We start from the raw sequence: 17,907 nt of genomic DNA on the forward strand, positions 1-17,907 counted from the left end.
CAAGCAGTGTTGATAGCTTCAGCCCAAAACTTTTGAGCTATACCAGAATCGGCTATCATTGACCTTGCGGCTTCCTTGAGAGTTCGGTTTCTTCTCTCAGCCAGGCCGTTTTGTTGAGGAGTTCTGGCACTAGACAACTCGTGCCTAATACCGGAATCATCAAGAAAAGTAGTTAAGTTGCTATTAATGAATTCAGTTCCTCTATCACTTCTGATTTTGTTTACTCGAATAGACTTTTCATTTTGTATTCTCAAAATCAGTTTAATCAAGTTTGAAGCAGCTTGATTTTTAGAAGCTAGAAAAGTAACCCAAGTAAATTTAGAGTAATCGTCAATAACTACCATAGTGTAATGCATGCCTCCTAAGCTTGTTACTCTAACCGGACCGAACAAGTCCATATGCAGCAGTTCCAAACATCTTTCAGATTGATAGTTTCCTTTACTTTTAAAAGATGATTTCACTTGTTTTCCCATTTGACATGCAACACATACTTTATCTTTTGAAAATTTAACATTTGGAAAACCATGAACTAGTTCCTTGGAACAGATAAAGTTAATCGTTTTGAAGTTCAAGTGGTTTAACCGTTTATGCCAAAGCCAGTTTGGATCATTTCCGGCTATCATACACACAGGTTTTTCGAAATCCGTTTTCCAGTTTACTTTGTAAATGTTTCCTATCCGATTACCGGTTAACAAGATTTCATCATTTTGATTCTTGACTAAGCATGAGTTTTTATGAAATTCAACCTTAAATCCCACATCACACATCTGGCTTATGCTTAATAAATTAAAACTTAGCTTTTCTACCAATAGCACATTATTTATGGAAAGTTCACCATGGACAATCTTACCCTTGCCCACGGTTTTACCTTTTGAGTTATCCCCGAATGTGATGAGTGCTCCGGTTTCGTACTTGATGTCGGTCAGTAGCTCCTTGTTTCCGGTCATGTGCCTTGAGCATCCACTGTCCAAGTACCATTCAGAATTCTTCAACCGGTTGCTCCTCCTAACCTGCAGCAAATAATTATTTACAACTTTTTGGTACCCACATTTAGTTGGGTCCATGGTTGATTAGTCCCTTTGGGATCCAGACTTGGATTAGTCGGATCACTTTCCCGGTTACAGTTTTGATAGTGTTTGGCTTAACTTCTTGGCCGTTGCTCAAGAATGCCTTATGTGGTGATGGATTTCTTCGATATCGATTTTTATTATTTTTATTCGGTTTCCGGTTGGCTTTCTTTCTCTCAGGATGAAGCCATTTTTCAGATTCGTTAGGACCTACGTACTTAAGCGTTTCTTCCGGTTTTAGTTCATTTTCTGTTTGTGAACTCTTGACAAATTTTATAAACGGAAGGTTATTTTTCGTTAGTTTCATCCCGTTAGTTTGTTTCGTTTCGTTTTGTTTACTTGGATCATAGCCGATACCATATCTACATTTCGGATGTCGTTTATAATTGCACATTTGTTTTACTGCTTGACGTGATCTCTCCCACGCAGCCGTAACATACATTGCTCGTTCATCAGTTTCTATTTCCGGTTGAACTGTCTTCTCATCATCCGAGAATAATTCATCCGGTTCATGTGTTTTGTTTTCATATGTTTCATCGTTTTCATCATTTATTTGTTCGTTTTTAGTTTCTACAGATGCTGGCATATACGCAGATATATTTCTGAACTCAGCAACCATTTGGTTGAGTGCAGAAACTAGATCTTCCTTAGTAAATTCATCAGAAGAGAAATCAAATACCTCTTCGTCGTTTGCCATGAAGCATGTTATTTTTTCTTCACCTTCTTCATTGTCAGAATATGCCCATTCACTTCCACCGTCTGATGCAATGAGAGCTTTTTGGATCTCCTTTCCTTCACCAGCACGTTGGTCATCATTTCTTCGGTAGTCGTTTCGTTGATTATTGTTGTTTCCCCGATAGTTGTTTCCTTGATAATTGTTTCCCTGATACCGGTTGCCTTGATAATTATTTCCTTGATAATTTCCTTGATAGTTTCCTTCCGGTTTTCTATCATCTCTTCTTGGTTTTCTGCATTCCGACCTGAAATGTCCAAAACCATCACAGTTATAGCATCTTTTGTTTGATTTATCTACATAGTTATAATTAAAGTCATTGTTAGATGGTGGCTGGCTCTTCTTCATGAATTTTCCGAATTTCTGGGCTAGCATCGCCATCACATCGTCGGTTATTTGATCGGTATTTTTGACTGGAGCCAGTGCGGTTGATACTGGAGCCGCCGGTTCCACCGATGTGACTAAAGCTCTTGTTGCGGTTGATGTAGATGTTTCATCTTCGATCCGAGAATTGATCTCGAATTCGTAGGCTTTCAAGTCCTCAAATACATCATGCAACTTCATCTGCCCAAGGGTGCTTGACTCCCTCATCACCATGGTCTTGATGTCCCACGTGCTCGGCAAGGATCTTAGAGCTTTAATGATCACTTCTCGGTTGTCATACTTCTTTCCGAGTGTCTGAAGCTCGCTTACTACGCTGGTGAACCGGTTGCTAAATTCTTTCATATTTTCTCCCGGTTTCATCCTTATGTTCTCATACTTCTGCGTAGCCACCAAGATTTTATTTTCCTTGGTTCTTTCGTTTCCCTCGTGGATCTGGATGATCGTTTCCCAGGCTTCCTTTGCATTTTCGCACTCTGATATTTTGTTCAAAGTGTTGTTGTCTATGGCTTTATAGATGTGCCTCATGCAATGGTTGTCCAGGTTGCTTCTTCTCCGATCTTCACTTGTCCACTGGCTTTCCTCCTTGTTAATCTTGATCGGTCCTTCTTTCAGGACTCGGCTCATCTCATCATCTAGTGTTATCAGATGTAGATACATCTGCTTCTTCCAACTGCTAAATGCTTCGCTGTTTAGCATTGGCGGCTTGTCGCTGTGAGTCATGCTTCCCACCATTTTGGTTACTTGAGTGCTAAGAACCTCGCTCTGATACCACTTGTTAGGATCGGGGACGCCCTTGGAGGACCGGGGGTGTTTTTCCGGTTTTAAGTAAGGGAGGCCGCTTACAACAACACACACAACTTGGTGATAGTCCGGTTAAAGACTAAAACCGTTCTCAGCACTGCACAACCTGTCACAGACTCTTGAACCGGTGTTCAAGGGCGGAAGTGTCTGTTTCAGGTTGAAGCAACGTTTGCGACTTTAGATGATGTTTTAAAAAGGAGGATATATAACGAGAGTGAGTGACCGGTTTTGAAAGTATGATTGGTTTGCGGTTTTATGGAAAGATAGCGGGAAATGAAAGCGAAATGAAAGAACACAAGACACGGAATTTGTTTATGGATGTTCGGAGCAAACCCTCCTACGTCACCCCTTCTTCTCAGGTTATGAGAAGGATCTCCACTAACTCTTTAGAGTTACAATTTACACTTCCGGTCGAGCCCAACTTCGCTACTCGCCGGTTACACCAAACTCACACTTTGATGTAATACAACACAACACAATAATCACACATAAGGATTTCCGGTTTTAGGCAAACCGACTTTAGAATGTAGAGCTTTATCTCTCTAGAATTGAATGATTTATGACTTTCACAATTTCAACTACTCAATTTCTCGTATTCACTGCTGCTCGCTTCCTTGAATGAAGACGTTTGATCTTCCTTTTATAGCTGAAAGTAGCTAACGGCTACTTTCTTCTCTCTCTTGCGGATTGGTTGATCATTAGCACGCCTATCTGCAGGAGGATTTCTTGCACGCTTCAACTTCCTCAACACCTGGCATTCATGCAGGTGACTCTGAGCAGATGATGACGTAACCGGTTTTCAGATTGATACACGTGTTGATCATCCGCTTCCGGTCGTCAGCATCGGATCTCCAAGGCATCATTGCTTTCCTCCCATGCTTCTGATCAGATCCGATCTTCTTTTATCTTTTCGAGACACGTTTCCTCCGTCACGGTACGTCACTCTTGAGATTTGAATCTTCCGACTTTTGATCTGTACTTTCCGGTTTCTGTGTCTTTGTGCATTATGATCCGGTTGAAGTGTATTCTTCTATTCTTTGCTAACCGGTTGCTTGAAAAAGTGAAGCCGGTTCCTGTGATCATTTGTATTGATCACTTGAAGCCGGTTTCTTTGATGTAATAGCAGCTGGTTATTGATGCACGATTTCCGGTTCCGGTTTGTTCAGTACCTGCACATGAAGTTTAATTTCTGTTTAGTTTGTCTGGCCGGTTCCAAAATTAATCTACTTAATTTTTCTATCAAAGAATATAGAGTTGACACACCGAACATCTCTTTACATATAAAGAGTGATTACAAATCCTCAAAGAGATACAACCAAGTATTGTGTATCCACAATTAGTCAAGCCCAAAGTAGGTTAAAAGAAAAAACGTCTTCAATCATTCAATTGGTAGTTTCGTCTCAACTGTAGACACATTATAATCGTAAAAAATGCATTGTAAGACCTAACATTTCTAATGATCCAAAAATAACATACAATAATATTATATTTTTCTTATGTCAAAATGTCATCATTGTCTATAAAAAAAAAATTCAAATACCAATTATTGTAATTCTTTATTTATTTATAGTTACAACATTTTTCACACCCATTACGAAAACGGAAAAGGCAAGTTTTGGATTAAATAGTCGATATATTATATTGAGATGAAGAAAGTGAAAACGACAATTTTAAAAGTCATATTGAATTTAATGATCGTTAATAAATGAAAATCAAATTAATTATTATTGATTATTAGCAATAAAATGTACATATACAAGAGAGTTAATATACACTATAGTAATTCACATAAAGAAAAGAAACAATAACAAAACACCCAATAAAATAACTCCATTCAAAATGCTTGTTGAGAAAGGCATACAAATGTAATCATTTCTTCTTCTTCTCTAACTCATTCCATTCTATCCTCAATCTCAACATCTATTGATGTATTTTCTTTATTCAATGTATCTATTGTATGTCTAATTGGTCTTAACGTCATTACTGTATATGCTTTTATTTATTTTTTTTTATTTTAGTTGATCTTTCTTTTTTTCTATTAACTTTATTTTGAACAATTCAAATACACACAGGACTTTTTATTATATTATTTTCCCCTTCAAACTCTAATACTCATTCATTTGAACTAAGTATATAGATCCACAAATATAAAATAATTTTATATATTATAAAGTTTTATATCTTAATATAAAGTTGTACAAATAATTATCTTTATCGATATATTCATATTAAAAAAGTGGTTTCAACACTATTAGCGTTTATATTTATTTTAAAAAATTTCTACTAACTAAAAAGAATTATAAAATAAAATTATGTGTTGATTGTCCATATTTAATTATTAATTTATATTTCATAACACAAAATTAATGTAAAAATAATATTTTAAATTATTTTATAGAAAAATGTATCTTATCATTTAAAATGATAATAATATTTATATAATAAATATAGTTCAAAATTTTATTTTATTTTTAATCTTATTGTATTATGCATAGGTCAACCCACAAATTAACACAACAACTATATAAGTATAACATTTTAATTAACTAAAATAATTAAATTTTAAAATCAATACAAATTAAGTTTGAAAAACTTTGTTTCATATATATTACGAAACTATTTAATTTAGACAAATTCAAACTAAAACCAGCATTCATGTTTTTATTATAATATCTCCTCACAACAAGTAAAAACAAAATACGAGAAAAAAAGATATTGGCTACTTTGGTACTTCCTAATAACATCATATACTTAGAATAATATCACCAAAAATAAAAAACAAGTTTTACAATTTTGTGTATCGCGTTTCAATGGTTCCTCGCTGTCTCTATCAATGGTTTTCTTCTTTGACTTTGTTGGTTCCTCACCGTCTCTATCAATGGTTTTATTCTTTGACTCTGTTGGTTCCTCGCGGTCTCTATCAATGGTTTTCTTCTTTGACTCTGTTCAAGACTTCTCGATGTAGTAGTTTCAGATTAACCTAATCAAGGGTTCTTTTGCTCTCTACCCAAGTGATCAGCTCTTCCCATCTTGAAGTTCTGTTTCTCAAACCATGGAGGAAAACTTATTTTAGTATATGGTTTTTAAATATTTTATTAAAAATCAAGCAAAAGAAATATAACTCACCCATTCATGTTGTGCTGAAAATGATTGTTGTTTCATGGACGTTTACTGATTTTTAGGTTTTAGTAAGAATAAAATTAAGAATTTACTAATTTATTTGGTAAAATATTATATAATATTGAATAAAATAATATTTGAAATATAAATTTATTTAAATTTATTTAAATTTAAATAATTTAAGTGATTTTTTTTATATTAATTTTTTTATAAATTTATTTTGATAAAATGAAAAATTGATTTATGACAGAAAGAAAAAAAAAATGTATTTATTAAGTGAATTGAGAATTTTATAAGTGAGAATTTTGTCATTTCATATCACTTTTCTTCTCAATATTTTTGACCTCTATATCATTTATCTACATGTAAATAGGTGAGGGACTAATTTAGCCAATTTTTAATATTATATAGTTATATCCGTGTATATGAAAATTTCATAATTCATTGGTTTAAATGGGTTAGTAAATACAAATATATGGAATTGCACAAGACCCAATTTTAAACCCATTTGTAAGGATCCCAACATAAAAAAAAAAAAATAGTATTATTAGTTATTTATTTAATTAATAAATATATATTATAAATAAGTTAATATACTTTTTTTTCTCAATTATATTAATATATTAAGTTAGACATAATTTTATATATTTAATTTATATATATATATATATATTAAGGGAAATAAAAGAAGCTTGAATTTGGAACAGAGAACAATGAAGAGAATGTGATCGGCATAATTTATTGGCTAAAAAATAATCATTTTTTTTTTTTTCCCACACTCTCATATTCTATTTTTGTAAAAAAATTATGATTAGAATCATATTTTTTTACTTTGTGGGCTAAAATTTGTTTTTTTTTTTTTTTTTTTATAGAAAAGTGAAATCAATAATAAATTATAAATTAACATCTATTGTCAATAAATCTTAATAAAAATAATAAGTCATACAAAAGTGATACAATTAAATAAAGGCCCAATTTATATTTAGGCGTGAACTTTAGTCATTTTTAATCGATACGACTTGAATATTGAATTGTGTCATATGAGGCTCGAACTATTAAACTTTTAGCTATTTGAAGCATTTTTAAATAAACAAAACGTGTATTATTTTATTTTAACGTATCATTTTTGTTTTTCTAATAAGTTTTCATATTTTTAAATGAAATAATATTTAAAGACGTTTTAGACATATATTTTAAAATTGAGTATTATTTTCATATTATTTTCGAGATTTATACATTTTAATTTGTTAAAGATGATTTAAGTGACTATAAAAATGTGTAATGTAAGGGAAAATTTAATAAATTTTGAATATAGTAGATTTTTATTTATTTTTCAAATAACTTAATAACTACATAAATTGTGTTATTTATGTTTAAATTGAATATTCTTTTTCGAGATATACATTTTCAAAACTATCGAATATGGTTTGAATGCCTTAAGAAAGGTGTAATGTGTGAAAATATATTGAAAAATAGAAAAAATAAAAAATTGGTATTTTGTTTGTATAAATCTAAATTAGTTAAAAAAAGAAACTAATATGTTAGAGTAAGAATTCATTTGTAAAAAAGTCTTAAATGACTAAAATTATTTTAGTTAGATTCACATATGACAAGATTCAAAGTTCGAGTTCTTATCTGTCATATTCAAAGTTCGAGTTCTATTTGATAAGAACGACCAAAGTTCGAACCTCAAATATCAATTTAACCGTGATTAAATGAAAAATAATTATTAGTATTATGGGTTTTAGAAATCTTAGACTTGAATAATGATAATTTAAATAAGACATCATTAGATTATATGTTGGGAAAAGTTAAAATAAAAAAAAAGTTAATTAAGTGAGTAGTAATTAACTTAGAAATAAATAAAATTAATAGTATTATTAGTTATTTAATTATTTAATAAATATATATTATAAATAAGTTAATATACTTTTTTTTCTCAATTATATTAATATTAATATATTTTTACATATTATGAATTTTTACAGAAGGTAGACATCATATTTAATATATATATATATATATATATATATATATATATATATATATATATATATATATATATATATATATATATATATATATATTATATTTTAAGAGAAATGAAAGAAGCTTGAATATGGAGGTGAGAATGACGGAGAAAATGTGATGTGCACAATTTATTGACAGAAAAATAAAAATATTTCTCTTTCTTTGCTCTCTTGTTACCATTTTTTTTAGTTATGATGTCACACTTCTTCCTTTTTTTTTTTTTTTTTCAATTTCCATTCTCTTATCATTTTCATATTCTAATTTTTTTAAAGAAAATTATGAGTAGAATCATTTTTTTTTTTAACTTTGTGGGCTACAATTTGTTTTTTTAGAGGAGAGTGAAATCAATAATAAATTAATTAACATCTCTTGTCAATAAATCTTAATAAAAATAATAAGGCTTACAAAAGTGATACACTTAATTAATAGGCTCGAATTTTCGTCATTTCTACCCAATAAGACTTTAATATTTAATATTGAATTGTGTAATATGAGACTCGAACTATCAAACTTTTGAGTCATTTGAGGCATTTTCAATTGAACAAAACGTGTGTTATTTTTATTTTAACGTATCAATTTTTTTTTCTAATAATTTTTTATATTCTTAAATGAAATGATATTTAAAGACGTTTTTGACGTATTTTTTATAATTGAATATTATTTTCATATTGTTTTAGAGATTTATACCTTTTAATTTGTTAGAGATGGTTTAAGTGACTATAAAAATATGTAATCTAAAACAAAATTTGAGGATTTAATAGAGATAGTTTTTTTGTATTTGTTTGTTAAAAACTTAATAACGACATAACATGGTGTACTGTGTACAAATTTAGACGTATTTATGTTTAAATTCAGTATTCTTTTTCGAGATATACACTTTCAAAACTATCGAATATGGTTTGAATGCCTTAAGAAATGTATAATGTGTGAAAATATATTGAAAAATAGAAAAAAAATAGAGAATTGCTATTTTATTTGTATAAATGTAAATTAATTAAAAAAAAGAAACCGTTAAGAATTCGTTTGTGAAAAAACCCTAAATGACTAAAATCATTATAGTTGGATTCACATTTGACAAAATTTAAAATTTGAGTCTTATTTAATAAGAACGATCAAAGTTCGGGCCTCAAATATCTATTGAACCCTGATTAAATGAAAAATAATTATTAGTAGTTTGGATTTTAGCGATCTTATACTTGAATAATAATAATTTAAATAAGACATTATTAGATTAGAGATTATATTTGAATATCCTCAAAAAAGACACATATTTTAAGAAAATCTCGATTTGCCCTAGTTTTAAAATTTGGAAATTTAATCTTCTATATCTATTCAAAAATAATAAGTGTATAATAAAAATCTTTTCCAAAGAGGTTGCTGGTTTACAATATCTTTTTGTACCTCTAGTTTTGAACATGATACATTGAAATTTATGATAAAAAAAAAAGCAAATAATCATGGATTTCAAAGAATTTGTCAAACTTTAACAACTCTTTAATTTAAACCAATTTTTTTTTATTATTATACAATGAAATATACACCATCATAAACAACTCTAAGTTAATAGAAGATTTTATGATCTTAGTAATTTATTAATTTATTATTTATTGTAATTAACACCATCATGATAAAACTAATTGTTAAGATTATTACCATTGTATTTATTTATTTTATTAGAGATTCAAATACCTATAGAAAGTATAAATTTATTTACTCTATTTTCTAAATATGCTTTGGTTACATATCTGTATTTTATAATATCAATACAAATTATGTTATTTTTTAAGAGAGTAAATGTCACAGGTTCGATTCTCATTTAAAACGCTTTAAATTGAAGTGAATTTCATTGTTGTGGGGTAATGCTAGCATCCTCCGCTTAAAATAAAAATAAATAAATAAAATACAAAGTGTGTTTTCAATAGATTAATCATGAAAATTAAATAATGAACTCGATTTAAATCAAGTGAAGCATATTGTCAAGAATATTGAACCTAGATAATCAATTGAAAACACATAAACAATCATTCATCACATATATCATTCAAAATACTTATCATGTTCTTATACATCTTCATCATTCAAGTAAGCCCAGAGGCAAACATGAATATCATTCAAAGCATCCAATTCACATTCAACAAATAGAAGCCAAACATTTTTCATGATATCATGTTTAACTATCAACCAAGATATGAAAGCACGCGATCATTCACAATAGTCGAGCATTGGCATCATTCAAAGTGAATTATCAATTCAATTAGTCATTTTCTCAATTTGAATCATCAAGCATTCTTGGATAAAATTCTTTAAAACTAAAATCAATTTAATAATTCTAAAAAGACTATAAATATTAATTCGGAAAGAGAAAGCGTGGTTGAATTGAATATTTACCTCTAGCCATTGTTTCTCTCCTGATTTTCTTCTTTGAACGTCATCTTAAAATAATATGCCCAAAACTTTATAAAAAAATTTATATCTTGTCTTTCTCAACTCTTTATACTGCAAGTTCTTAATAGAATAACTAGACTTATAAACCTCTAAAGATAACATGTTGATATTCGTATCCTTTTTGAAGTCCTGGGTTTGAGTCATCACGCGGTAAGTTTTGTTCGCTTAATTAACACTGGTAATAAAATAACATTTATCGACAGATATTACCGAGGGTTTTATAAAACTCTTCTTATTGATCCCGAGAGGAACAAATCTTTCGTTATTGAAAATAGATTCCGAGAGGGGTCTAAAACTTTCGGTTTTACTAATTAGTACCGAAAGTTCTACAAAGAACTTTCGGTTTTGACATTCCCAAAAATTCAAAAAAATTCTATGTGTTGGGAGTTTGGTTAATTGCGAAAGTTTTTCCAAAAACTTTCGGTTTTACCTTTTCTAAAATGTTTAAATACGAAGGTTTTTCATTAAATCGTCGGATTTGACTCATCCCAAAAAATTGAAAAAATATTCTAAGTTGGAGAATGATTAATTACGAAGGTTATTTAAAGAACTTTCGGTTTTATCTTTTCCTAAAATTGTTAATTGCGAAAGTTTATCCTATAAACCTTCGGTTTTGGCTCATCCAAAAAAAGATAAAAAAAATTAAATCCCGTGATTCTTATTACCGAAGGTTTTTCATTAAACCTTCGGTAAATACCTTTATAAATAGAAACCCTAGCCTTCTCTTTTTCATTCGTCTCTCTCTCCTTTCTCTCTCTCCCGCGCCGCAGCCGCCTCCGACGCTCCTCTTCTTCTTCTCCGTTCCAGGTTAGTTTTTAATTTGTTTTTTGTTTTTAGATTTAGATTTGTTATCATTTAGTTTATATTATTTATATTTATGCTATTTTAGATTATTTGTTTGGTAGTTTGATTTAGATTTGTTATTGTTTAGATTAGATTTAGGTTAGTTTGTTAAATATATATGATTCTGTTAGATTTTGTTAAATGAATGATATATTTTTATTATTGTGTTTGTTTGATATATATATATATATATATATATATATATATATATATATATATGAAATGTATTTAGGATGGGTGAGTCATGGATGAGTATTCGGCGTACACCGGAGAAACTGTCTCGGCATTACCAGAATTTGCTATCACAAACAGAAATTGCGGCACGTGAGGAAGAGGTGAAAAAAATGACGCTGAAAATGGAGGAAATCCGATTGAGGGATGCGGAAAGAGGCCAAATGTTTAATGAAATTAAAGCGGACAGGGCTGAAATGGCGCAAAAATTGGAGAATTTCGAACAGCAAATTGAATTGTTGAGGAGTCGACAGAATCAACCACCCCTCCCCCCCATCTAATAATTTCTAGATTATATCGTTTGATTAATTATGTGTTTTCTTTTCCGTACGAATGATGACATTTTGATGTCTTTTGCTTTCATAATTATGAATTATTATTATTATCTTTGGTTTGGTTTTTAATATGTTGTTTATGAATTCTTTTCCTTTGGTTTGCTTTTCAACTTTTTTTTAAAAAAAACATGGTCAAAACCGAAGGTTTATTTGAAAACCTTTGGTTTTGACATTTGTTTATTAAATCAGAAAAAATTCTAAGTGTTGGGAAGTGTAAAAACCGAAGGTTTTCAAATAAACCTTCGGTTTTGACCTTTGTTCAAAAAATTCATAAAAAATTCTAAGTGTTGGGAAGTGTAAAAACCGAAGGTTTATTTGAAAACCTTCGGTTTTGACCTTTGTTTAAAAAAATCAGAATAAATTCTAAGTTTTGGGAAGTTTAAAAACCGAAGGTTTTCAAATAAACCTTCGATTTTCACCTTTGTTGAAAAAAATCAGAAAAAATTCTAAGTGTTGGGAAGTGTAAAAACCAAAGATTTATTTGATAACCTTCGGTTTTGACCCTTGCTTAAAAAATCGGAAAAAATTCTAAGTGTTGGGATAGTGTCCAAAACCGAAGATTTTCAAATAAACCTTCGGTTTTGACACTTGTTTAAAAAATAAGAAAAAATTCTAAGTGTTGGGAAGTGTAAAAACCGAAGGTTTCCAAATAAACCTTCGGTTTTGACCCTTGTTTAAAAAATTCAGAAAAAATTCTAAGTATTGGGGTAGTGTCAGGACCGAGAGGTTTATTCAAAATTTTCGCAAATACACATCAAAACCGAAAGTTATACCATTAACTTTCGGGTTTACCACTTCATAATTTGTTAAATTATTTGGTTTTTAACCTACTAATCTAGACTCCTAACTAATATAATCAATTGTGTATTGTATTTTAAAAATTAATATTGTGTTTAATGTTAAAATGTTTATGATTGTGTTTGATTATATAGAGAAGTGTATATGAATGTTTATGTTTGATTATCTTATGAATGTGTGTAATGTTTGATCATATAGATTGTGTAATATTTTAAGGATATCAAATGTGTTAAATTAATGTTGTTCAAGGTCATTAGAATGTGATAAACCAATTAATTTAACAATTTGTGAATTGTTAATTCCGAAAATTATATAATTAACTTTCGGAAATAACTATCAAAACCGAAAGTTAATGATATAACTTTCGGTTTTACCCTTCCCATAAAAAACATACTAGTTAAGGTCAGGACCGAGAGTTTTATCTAAAACTTTCGGTTTTGATATCTATTTCTGAAAGTTAATGATATAACTTTCAGAATTACCACTTCTCAATTTTTTAAATTAAAGTGTTTTTTACCTTCCAATATAGACTCCTAACTAATATAATCAAGTGTGGGTTGTATTTTAAAAATTAATATTGTGTTTAATGTTAAAATGTTTATAATTATGTTTGATTATATAGAGAAGTGTATATGAATGTTTATGTTTGATTATCTTATGAATGTGTATAATGTTTGATCATATGGATTGTGCAATATTTTAAGGATATCAAATGTGTTAAATTAATGTGGTTCAAGGTCATTAGGAGGTGAGAAACCAATTAATTTAACAATTTGTGAAGTGATAATTCCGAAAGTTATATAATTAACTTTCAGAAATAACTATCAAAACCGAAAGTTTTATATAAAACCTTTGGAAATGACCTAATAAAATAAAAAATGCACCTCTTCTCTTCTTCTTTCCCGATTTCCTTTCCCTCTTCTCCTCTTCTCTCCGCCGCCTACTCCCCGACGATGAAGACGCCGCCCAACCCGACGACTACGGCCACTGGACGAATCATCCCGTTCCCGTTCGCCTCCTCCGCTCAAAATGAAAGCCGCCGCATCCGCTGAAGAAAGTCGCCGCCTCCGCCTAAAGAAACCCGCCGCCTCCGCCTGAAGAAAGATGCCGCCTATTGAAGACAGAAAAGCGCCCTGCTGCTAGTCGCCGCCGCCGCCGCCGACCTGAAGGTGATTTTTTTAAAAATTTTCAATATTATTGTTAGATTTTTTTGGATTATTGTTAGATTTTTTCAATTAAGTTAGATTATTGTTAGATTATGTATATATTATTGGATTAGATTTTGGAATTGATTTTAGATTTGGTTTTGGATTTGGATTTGGTTTTTGAAATTGGTTGTTGGATTTTGTTTTTGCTTAGATTATGTTGGATTAGTGTTAGATTATGTTTATATTATTGTTAGATTAGTTTAGATTATGTATTGGATTATGTTATTGGATTTGATTTTGGAATTGATTTTGTTTTTGGAATTGTTTATTGAATTTTGTTTTTGGATAGATTATGTTGGATTATTGTTAGATTAGGTTTATATTATTGTTAGATTAGTTTAGATTATGTATTGGATTATGTTATTGATTTTGGTTTTTGGAATTGATTTTGTTTTTGAAATTGGTTTTGGATTTTGTGTTTGGATTAATTATGTTGGATTATTGTTAGATTAGGTTTATATTATTGTTAGATTAGTTTAGATTATGTATTGGATTAATGTTAGTTTAGTTTGATTTTGTTAGATTGATTATATTATTGGATTGATTTGGTTTTTGATTAATACTTTATTGTTTGATTAATAGGGTTTATTATTGTTCGATTTACCTACAGCTGCTCTTCTTCGTCGCTTTTTTTGTGCAAGGTTAGTTATTGTTAGTTTATTATATGGTTACATTAGTTTAATGTTAGATTTATGTTAGATTTTCATGTTAGATTTAAGTTTGATTTTATTTATGTTAGATTATGTTTGATTTATGTTAGATTAGGTTTGAAATGTGTATGAATGAAATAATGTTGAATTAGATTTGGTTTGAATTAGATTTGATTTTAGGTTAGAATTGTTATATGGAATGAATTGTGTATGAATAAAATTATGTTGGATTAGAATTGATTGATTTGAAATGTGTATGAATGAAATAATGTTAGATTATATGTATGTTAGATTTAAGTTTGATTTATGTGGAATTTTGGTTGGATAATGTTAGATTAGGTGGAATTTTGGTTGGATAGGTAGAGATTATGTTAGAATTATGTAATCCTAATTAATTTAGACAAAGTTAAGTAAATAATAATGCGGGTTGTTTTCCATTTTATTAGAAAGATGGAAGTACCCGATAAAAGTTGGATGACCTTACGTTGAGATCATCCATATTACGAGAAAGGTGTTGACAAATTCTTCGAGTTTGCTGTTAGGAGTACATCCCGAAAAACAGTGAAATGCACTTGCGTGAAATGCTTGAACACGCCGTTTATGGAAATAGACGAAGTGAAGACTTACCTCATCAATTATGGAATAAATGTTCATTATGAGTACTGGTATTTTCATGGAGAAAAGAGACGTACTACTCAAGTGGTTAATGATGATGTCGATGAAGATGTCGATGACTTCGATGATGATGATGATGACGATGATCAGTCGGAGGATGCCGTGCCGGAATTCAACGATGCGAGACCGGAGATGAATAATATAGTTAATGAAGAGGTCAATGAAGAACGTTATATGCACAAATTTATAAACGATATGTTTTCCAACGTTAATGATGTCCCAAACAACCATGAACTAGTCGAAGATGCGCATAGATTTTATAAATTGCTTGATGATTGCAAACGGCCATTGTATGAAGATGCTCGAATAACAAAATCATTAGCACTACTGAAACTACTTCACATAAAAAATGTATGTCAATGGACAAATTTTTCTTTCGATATGTTGCTGCGTCTGCTTAAAGACTACATATTACCGATTCACGCTCAATTGCCAAACTCATACTACGAAAGTAAAAAATTCATTACTGATATCGGGCTAAAATATGACAAGATAGGCGCATGTAAGAACAACTGTATGCTATTTTGCAAAGATGACAAAAATGAAGATTTTTGCAGAGTTTGCGGTCTTTCAAGATGGAAAGTCGACCAAACAAGTGGGGCAGTTCGAGAGAAGCAAAATGGGAAATTAATTCCAAAAAAGGTGTTGAGATATTTCCCTTTAATACCAAGACTGCAAAGACTATACATGTCCTCAAAAACGGCTCCAATGATGAGATGACATAAAGAAGGAAGAGTTGATAGTGATACGTTGAGACATCCCGCTGATTCCTTAACTTGGAAAACGTTTGATGAAAATTATAAAGATTTTGCGTCGGAATCTCGAAACGTAAGACTGGGTTTATCAAGCGATGGGTTTCAACCATTTGCAAATAGGAAAAAATCATACAGTGTTTGGCCGGTTATTCTTGTTCATTATAATGTGTCATCCACCACTTGCATGGATTCTAGCAATTTTATTTTATCTATGTTAATTCCGGGTCCAAAGAGTCTGGGAGATGCAATTGACATATTTCTCCAGCCATTGATCGACGAGTTGACTGAACTGTGGCAAACTGGTGTGAAAAGGTTTATGCACACATCTCGCAATACTTTAACATGCAAGCGGCGTTGTTGTGGACCATTAACGACTTTCCCGCCTACGCGAATTTATCAGGCTGGAGTACGAAAGGTAAATTCGCTTGTCCTTGTTGTAACAACGACACTGTATCTCTTCGACTGGTTCATGGTTCCAAACAATGTTACATGGGTCATAGACGCTTCCTTCCACCAAAGCACAAATACATAAGGGATAAAAAGTCGTTTGATGGTCGAACTGATTATAGAGAGCCCCCTAGATTGTTAACGGGGCAAGAAAGTTACGAGCAAGAATGAGACCTAGAAGACATAATTCTTAGTACGGATCTGAGCAAAAAAACCAAGATATATCATGAAACTCGGGGAGACAATTGGAACAAACTTAGAATTTTCTTCCGTTTGCCTTATTGGAAATTACTATTATTGAGACATAATTTGGATGTGATGCATATTGAGAAAAATATTTATGATAGCGTGTTGGGAACAATAATGAATGTGAAAGAGAAGACTAAGGATGGTCCTAAAGCCCATAAAGATTTACAACTCTTAGGCATAAAATCATGGTTACATCCTATAAATGATGAAGGAGTTGTTCATTATCCAGAAGCGCCTTTCACTTTGACATCCGAAAATAAAAAACGTCTTTGTAAATTCTTGAAAGATCTCAAGTTGCCTGATGGTTTTTGCTCAAATATCGGCGATTGTGTAAATTTGGAAGAGAAAAAAATTTCGGGATTAAAGAGTCATGATTGTCACATTTTGTTGGAATATCTTATTCCTTTAGCAACCCATGGATTACTTCCAGATAATGTGTATGATGCGTTAGTAAATTTGTCTCGGTTCTTTCGGTTGTTGTGCTTCAAAGAGTTGATTCAAGAGGACCTCGAACAATTGTACATGGATATTACATTGACACTTTGCAAATTTGAAAAGATTTTTCCGCCGTCAATCTTCGACATCATGATGCATCTCCCGGTTCACTTGTCATTTGAGGCTTTTCTTGGGGGACCTGTTCAGTATCGATGGATGTATCCGTTTGAACATTACATTGGTACAATGAAAAGATATTTGCGGCATAATAACCACCCCGAAGCCTCTATAAGCTAGAGTTATCTTGTAAATGAGAGTATTAGTTTATGTGTCAGGTATATGGAGGAAGAAGAGCAAGAAAATGCACAAGCTGAAATCTCGGGCATTTCAATATTTGCATCGTTGGAAGACCTATCTAACGGAAAAATATACAACTTGGATTATATCGATCGAGTGACATCTCATTCTTACATTTTGAAAAATTGCCCCGAAGCATAACCTTTTTACATGTAAGATTATGTGTTGCTGTTATTAATTAGCATTAAAGAGTATGCTATTTAATATTCGATCTATTTGCAGAGAGTATATGCAGTATTGCAATAACGAGTCCCGTGGAAAAACGTTTGCCGCCTATTTCAAGCATCAAGTGAGTAAATTATAAACCACATATCCTAACTCTTTTTATTCATTTTAACAACTT

The sequence above is a fragment of the Impatiens glandulifera genome, chromosome 4, assembly GCF_907164915.1.
Source record: "Impatiens glandulifera chromosome 4, dImpGla2.1, whole genome shotgun sequence".
Lineage (NCBI taxonomy): Eukaryota > Viridiplantae > Streptophyta > Magnoliopsida > Ericales > Balsaminaceae > Impatiens > Impatiens glandulifera.